The sequence below is a fragment of the Choloepus didactylus genome, chromosome 8 (genome assembly GCF_015220235.1).
Source record: "Choloepus didactylus isolate mChoDid1 chromosome 8, mChoDid1.pri, whole genome shotgun sequence".
NCBI classification, from domain to species: Eukaryota; Metazoa; Chordata; class Mammalia; order Pilosa; family Megalonychidae; genus Choloepus; species Choloepus didactylus.
This window is the reverse complement of record NC_051314.1, coordinates 97522094-97529589: the sequence shown is the minus strand read 5'-3', so window position 1 is coordinate 97529589 and position 7496 is coordinate 97522094. Positions and strand designations below refer to the sequence as shown.

Genomic DNA, 7496 nt, shown 5'->3' with positions numbered 1-7496 from the left:
ATAAATAGAACAGAAAACATCTGACATAATAGAAACTCACAGAATAGAAAATATCTAAGTACCTTACTGTTTTGATTTACTAAGGCTGCCAGAATGCTTTATACAAACAGCATGTGCTGCTGTTTTAGTAATGTAAAGCAGTCCTCTTGCATTTATAATGTTATACAGTATTATATAATGTTAATAGTATAATAGTGATACACTATTTCATTTGGCAAATGTTTAAAGTAAAGAAAAAGTAGAACTGTATTCATAACATCACAGAAATGCACATCCAATTTTGTTTCCATAAGGACCATAGACACAGATCAGAACTCTCTCCTATATGAAATAATTTACACACAGATGAATGCTATATCATTATCTAAAATGATCACTAAATACAATTCTTTCAAAAACAAGCGAAGTTTTTTCATTATTATCAAATATCAAAAAACATGTAAATAATGTATGTTTTTTAAAACAAATAATACAGGAATAATTTCAGTGAATTCAGTGACTGTACAACCTAAATCAACCAAGTTTATATTGTTGTACAACCGTATTAAGAAACCAGTGATCAGAAAATACAACTGTATAAGAGAAATTTATAATCCACAAAACTGTTTTTCAGGCCTTAAGGTAAAATAGTTCCATAATTTAAAAGTAAAATTGAGGCAACAAAAATGCATGCTTGTCTTCAGTGAGTAGAAATTTTACACAGAGGATGTAATACTTTGCTTGTAGACAGCATGGTATGCATTTCTGAGCAAGACATGAGGAAAATGAGATTTCAAAAGATCCATTGTCAGGAATGAGGATTCCTGCACAATCATTTCTAGCAGTAAATAAACAGATTCTCTATTTCTTGGGTAGTTTTATCTGTCTCCTGGCCAATTTTCAGTAGACTAGAGGATACAAGAACCAGAAATTCTTTAAGGTGGTTGTCAATGCTCTCTTTGTGGCTTGTAAACAAAGCTGCAGTGATCTGGATGATGGCTTTGGCCTAGTAATGTATGTTGTTGCAGTGCCCTTCTATAGCAGGACTGTACTGAGACATCACATTACTGGCCAGTGCTGACATACAAACTGCCACAAAGATCATGAGGAGGCAGGTAATTTTATATTCTTCTTCTGGACTAATGTTTTTCTCTTTTTATGAAGACAGAGCTACCACCAAGGCAGGAGGATTTCACAACGTAATCCAGCAGCTGATGATAACTCATATATATTCATTGCAACTTTCAAATCAGTTTCCCATAGAATGTGATCCTTAAAATCTTCAATTGAACTTACAGGAAAAGGAATGTCATAGGACAAGGCATTTCCAAGTGCTTCTTGTGCCAAGAATCAGGATAAAATTACACCAATTATTGTCACCCTCTTCAAGACACTGTCAACCGATGATAACCTTTTTAAAGAGTACAGCCATCTGGTCTGGTTTGTCAAACATGGTCCTCATTTGTGTTAGCACATCAGTATTCTCCACCACAAGTTTCTTAACGTTCATCAACCTGTGATGAAATATGCCACATGAGACTTTCATTCAGGAACTTCTTACCATACGGACCTAGTAGTTCTGATAATTACCTCATTTCTTATATGTCAGAATATTCCTCTGCAGGGTATATTACAAATTGAATGTTAATTCATTTTCTGGAGGTAGGTTCACAAATGCTTTCATTGCAGGGAAATAAGCTACATGGCTATCGCCGACTTGTCTTAGCAAGGTTTCCAAATACTAACTTGTGTATAGACTTGGCAATGGTTGGCTCTCCATGACTGCTTAAATGCTGCATTCATTGAAGAAGAACATTATTGAGTACTCTTGTAATATGAATTTGCACATAGTTTCTATTGACTGGAGCACAGTCATAGGCCCTTACACTTGTTAAAAGCTCTGATGGTTTTGCAATTTCCTGTGTGGCTTGATTATACATAGTCAACAATCAACTTAGTAAAGGGGATTTCCAGATGAGAAGTCAAGTACTGTCTTGGGGTAAAGGTATGTTCCCAAACTACCATGTCTGGTACATAATTTCTAGTGAAACATAACTCAGAAAGTGCAGTGTGAAGTTTATCAAGGTTGGTTACTACCAGCCTGTTTTTCCTCATGCTTTCAACTCCTGGTTTTCCCCTTTCAGGTTCCCCTTTATTACCAATCTGTTTTTTCAACTTCTTATCCACTGCCTGACTGATGGTTACGGCACAATGTTAGAGCACAAACTTGTCACTAAGAGTACATTGTTCTGTGCAAATATTAGTGATGAGATTTCGAACTTCCTTGGCCATTTCATCCAGGAACATATTACATAAGGAAAGGTTGTGATCTCCAATATGACGTTGCTCTTCTGGACACAATTCTTGTGTGCAGCTCATAAAATGAATGTGAAGCAGTGGAAATGCAATTGAATAACTCGACTGAGAGGGTAGCTCCAAACACTGTTGAAACATCTCAAAAGCACAACTATAAAAACAAAATATGGAGAGAGCTGATGTTTCTACCAATATTTCCACCAAGGAATCTACCATTTTTGATGAAAAAATGATTGTATTCATCATCTTTCCAAGTTCTCTGTGATCTGCAAGGCTAAGTGAAGCTTAGAGACACCAGTATATGCCAGTAATCTAAACCAATCTAATTTCATTCCTCTGAAATCAAATATTTCCCCATCTTCAACTTGATTACCATTTAGGGAAGTCACAGTGTTAACAAAAAAGAATATGATGATTGATTCATCTTTAGGGCAAATGGAAAGATTCTGCACAAGTTTATTACAAACAACAGCAACAAAGCCAGAAAGGTAGTGAAGTAATTCCTCTGCATTACAGGTCCATATTGCCTTACATGTGCTCTAAGCTCTTCCATGTAAAATATTAATTCAGCCATAGGTTTATCTATGAAGTCATCTGCATGATGAAGTAGCCAGATAATTCCATCATGGGCAAAGGATAATGGCATAAAAACAAAAAGCACCTTGGGACTTAGCAAGCCAGACTGATCAGAGGACAGGAAGCAATCCTTTTAGTGCAGATCTTTAAAACTTGCACCTTTCTCTATGCATTGAACAGGTATGCAACACAGCTGCCTCCTGGCATTGTCTTATGCCATTAATATCCTTATTGTAGCTCGAATGTTTACAAATAAGTCTTCTGCAGCTTTGCAAATATGGAAACTTCATCCCGAAAGGGAGGCAAGAACTACGTTGAAGAGTTAGCTTCCAAAGGTTTAGTGCTGTTGCATCAGTATTTAGGATTCCATGGCACAAAATAAAGCCAAAGATAATCCATTTTTTCCATTGCATCCAGAGAGAGAGATTCACAAGGCATGGTGTCAGACTGTGCAAGATTAAGCATTGTACTGGGTACAAGACTCAATAATTGGGCATTTCTCCACTGGTCAGCTGAAAGATTCCTTTGAGGATATACCATCTAAAGAGAAATTAGCGCATCTGAAAGAGACTTGCTATGGGATACAAATTCTCCCATCATCTTCTTTAAAGGATTTTCATAATCCACAATCATCTGGCCAAGGCATAGGCATTCTCGGTCACTTCTTCCATGGGTCATTTCATGAGCACAGCTGGATAACCTAAAGATTGTCTTCTTTTCTTCAGTTCAAGACAGCAGTATCATTAATGTTATATAGGTTATGATCAACTCTAAGCAGTTCTTAGTTAAATCAAAGTTCACTGTAATATCAAAGAAGACTTGGAAAACATCAATAACAGCAATTCACAAACACGGTCCTTAAATTCCATAACATCCACAAATGTGAAGTAATATAATGCCAGGTTTTTCAGAATCTCTGATTTTTCTTTCTGTAGTTGTGCAAGCTGTTGATTGTTGTTGCAGTTTTCTACAGCAAGGAATTTTCTGACTATGAATTTCACAGCTGATTCCAGGTTTTTGCTAATAAGATAGGATGGTTTTACCTTGGGGTCACCACATGCATTTTATTTATTTCAGTAGTTCTGAAACTCAGAATCACTTTAGGGGCTTTTTATGATTCAGCAGGTTTGGGCCAGGGTTCAGATGTGTATAGTTTTCAAAACCTTCCAAGATGATTCCATTGTGTTTCGCTGGCTAAGAATCACTAATCTCCTCATCTTACAAATAAATTTCTTGCTGTTGTAGAGCCGGGTGAACGCGCCAGCTCCCGGATGGTTCTGAATGGTGAGTTTCTCCGCCAGCTAGGGCTTGACTGGGTTGCAGCACCGAGCGCGACATGGTGGTACCACCGCCGACCGTCTCGCGCCCTGTCACAGTCCCACGACCTCCACGACCTCCGCAGCTCCCGCTCTTGGGCCTCCTTCCCTCCCACCGGTGACCTCCGCGCCCCAATCACGCAGGTGACAGAAGGAGCTGCCTCGGACGCTTCAGGGCCCGCGTCTCCCGCAGCAGCCCGTGCCCTGGATGCCTCTGGAATGTGTTTGATGGTAGTGGAGAGACTTGTGAAAGACCACTGGGTGCTTGAGGTGAATAAAAGAGAAATCCCTGGGATATACAGATGCAGAAAGGGAGAGGACAGCACCAAAAGACACAATATTCCCATGGCTATTCTACATTACCCCTTGGTTTCCTGAATGAGGGAATCTGAACTGTGGCCCACAGCTCCTTTCAGGGGTTTCCTGGAAAAATGGAGAACCCGCTGCTAACGCAGTTAGTATAGATAGAAATTTTATAGTCATTAAAGTTTAGGACTATAGGATCAGTTTAACTCATTGGACTCTTCAAGATATTGCTCTCTGATATACCTAAACAAGAATCCAATTACTTGCTCTCTGGTGTGATATGAGGAAGAGTGTACTGATTCAGTCCACCAATAGAATCCAAGATTCCAGACAATTTGGGAAATCTCAGTGTACCTTGGGTACCTCCTGCCTTCTCATTCTGTACCAGCTGACGGATCTGCATCCTTTCCTAGATGTTCTCTGCTGCTATGCGATCTAGAACTTCTCATCTGAGTCAAGTATACTGGGAGAAAATACATTAAGTTGTTATATGACTTTATTTGTTAACACTTCGATGGTATTTGCATTTGAAAGAGGACTTAGTATTTTGGATAGGATATTTAATTCAGAGGAATAAATTCAATCTGTGACAGGCCAGGAAGAGATATGTAGTATATTTTTCTCATGCTTTGACCTTCATCATCTATTGACATGCTTACCCAAACTAGACTTCTATACCACAGTCAAGTAACCTAAGGGCTGCTGAAAATATGCACCTAGGTACAAGTCTTAATTGGAAGGAAGTAATGTAAAGAAGAAGGCCCCATATACAATACATTTTTGAGTGAAGACGGTTGCCAAGGCATATGGGTCTGAGGGGTAGCAGTGGTTGGGTTTTTGGTTTCTAGTGTCCAAGTTCAGTGGTGTGAACTGGGATGTCTGTGCCTAGTAGGAGAGCAAGAGAGTCTTTACTGGAGTGGTCCTATGATGTGATTTAGGGTTTGTTTCTGAGGGCATTGGTTATAAACCTGACTGTGGCCTTTCTAATATCTGTTTTGGTTTCCTAAAGCTGATGAAATGCAATATACCAGAAATGGGTTGGCTTTTACAATGGGAACTTATTAACAGACAAGTTGACAGTTCTTGGGCCATGAAAAATGTCCAAATTAAGGCATCAACAGGGTGATATCTTCTCTGAAGACCAGCTACTGGCAAGTTTGGGCTCCTCTGTCAGATAGCAAAGCACATGACAACATCTACCAGTCTTTCTTTCCTGGGTATCACTACTTCCAGTTTCTGGCTTCAGTGGCTCCCTCTCAGCTTCTCTGGGGCTTTTTCTGTGAGCTTCTCCTAGTTTCATCTCTGTGGTGTTTTATCGTCTCATAAAGGACTCCAGTAGGAGGATTAAGACCCACCTTGAATGAGGTGGGTCACATCTCAATTGAAATAACCTAATCAAGAGTCCTTCCTACAATAGGTCTACACCTGTAACTGAGAAGTTAGGATTTAAGGGCTGATTCTGATTACCTAATCATTATATTTATATTCCTTTTTACTTTCTGATATATTTGAGTCGAAAGAGAGAAATACCTGAAATCTCTGAACTGTAATCCCGCTGCCTTGATCTCTAATAATGATTGTATAGCCTTTATCTTGTGCTCTTGTGACTGTAAAAACCTTGTGACTAACCTTCACTTGTACCCATTTTATCCAGTTTTTCAACTTTAAAGTCATATGATAACTAAAGACAGCCCCTACTGTTTATTAATGAAGAGTCTTGGGTCAGCCCAGAACTAACCCACCCCAAGTCCAAAGTTATCTTAATAACTGAAGCTGGATCTAACCAAAATGGGCCCATCTGACATGCACAGTGGCTTGGACTTCAACCTACAGGTCACCTACACCTCATTACTATTTAAAAATCATGCCCATCATCATATTCAGGCTGCCATTTTCTTACATACATCATGTGATGAAGTATGTAATCAATCTGCATATGTTCAATAATTAAATCACCTCTGATTACATCATCTGGGGCCATTGTGCTCATCATCCTAAAACCTGCCCATCTTTTGATACTATAAAACTATCAAAATTACTGCAGTTCAAAGGAGAGGCTAACCCCGCTTATAATTGTGCCTAAGAGTCTCCCCCTGAGTGCCTGTTTATTGCTCAGATGTGGCTCTCTCTCTCTCTAACTAAGTCACCTTGGCGGGTGAACTCACTGTCCCCCCTATGTGGGACCTGACTCCCAGGGGTGTAAATCTCCCTGGCAACACAGGACATGACTCCATGGGGAGGAATCTGGACCTGGCAGTATGGGATTGAGAACATCTTCTTGACCAAAAGGGGGATGCAAAATGAAACAAAATAAAGCTTCAGTGGCTGAGAGATTTCAAATGTAGTTGAGAGGTCACTCTGGTGCACATTCTCACGCACTATATAGATAACACTTTTTAGGTTTTAATGTATTGGAATAGCTAGAAGTAAATACCTGAAACTACCAAGCTCCAACCCAGTAGCCTTGACTCTTGAAGACGATTGTATAACAATGTAGCTTACAATGGGTGACAGTGTGATTGTGAAAACCCTGTGGATCGCACACCCTTTATCCACTGTATGGATGGATGAGTAGAAAAATGGGGACAAAACCTAAATGAAAAATAGGGTGGGATGGGTTTATTTTATTTTATTTTAAAATTTTTTATTCTGATTCTGATTCTTTCTGGTGTAAAGAAAATGTTCAAAAATAGATTGGGGTGATGAATGCACAACTATAAGATGGTTCTGTGAACTGATTGTACACTTTGGATGATTGTATGGTATGGGACTATATCTCAATAAAATTGAATTTAAAGAAATTACTGCATTTCAGGGAGACAGATTTTGGGCCAATAGGCCATCTACTTTCCTGCTTTGTGCCTAGCAATAAAACTCTTTCTCTCTTAAAAGCCCAGTGTCTCAGGAATTGGTCATTTGAGCATGCCAGGCAAAGAATCCACCACCTTGGTCCAGTAACACACCCACAGGAATGGATTAAATTTAAGAACGTGATTTTCTTAA

General features: G+C 39.2%; 1 pseudogene; it reads right to left on the bottom strand.

Moving 5' to 3' along the window:
* Window positions 1-695: 695 nt before the first annotated feature.
* On the bottom strand, window positions 696-4209 carry LOC119542849 (annotated as a pseudogene).
* Window positions 4210-7496: the final 3287 nt, after the last annotated feature.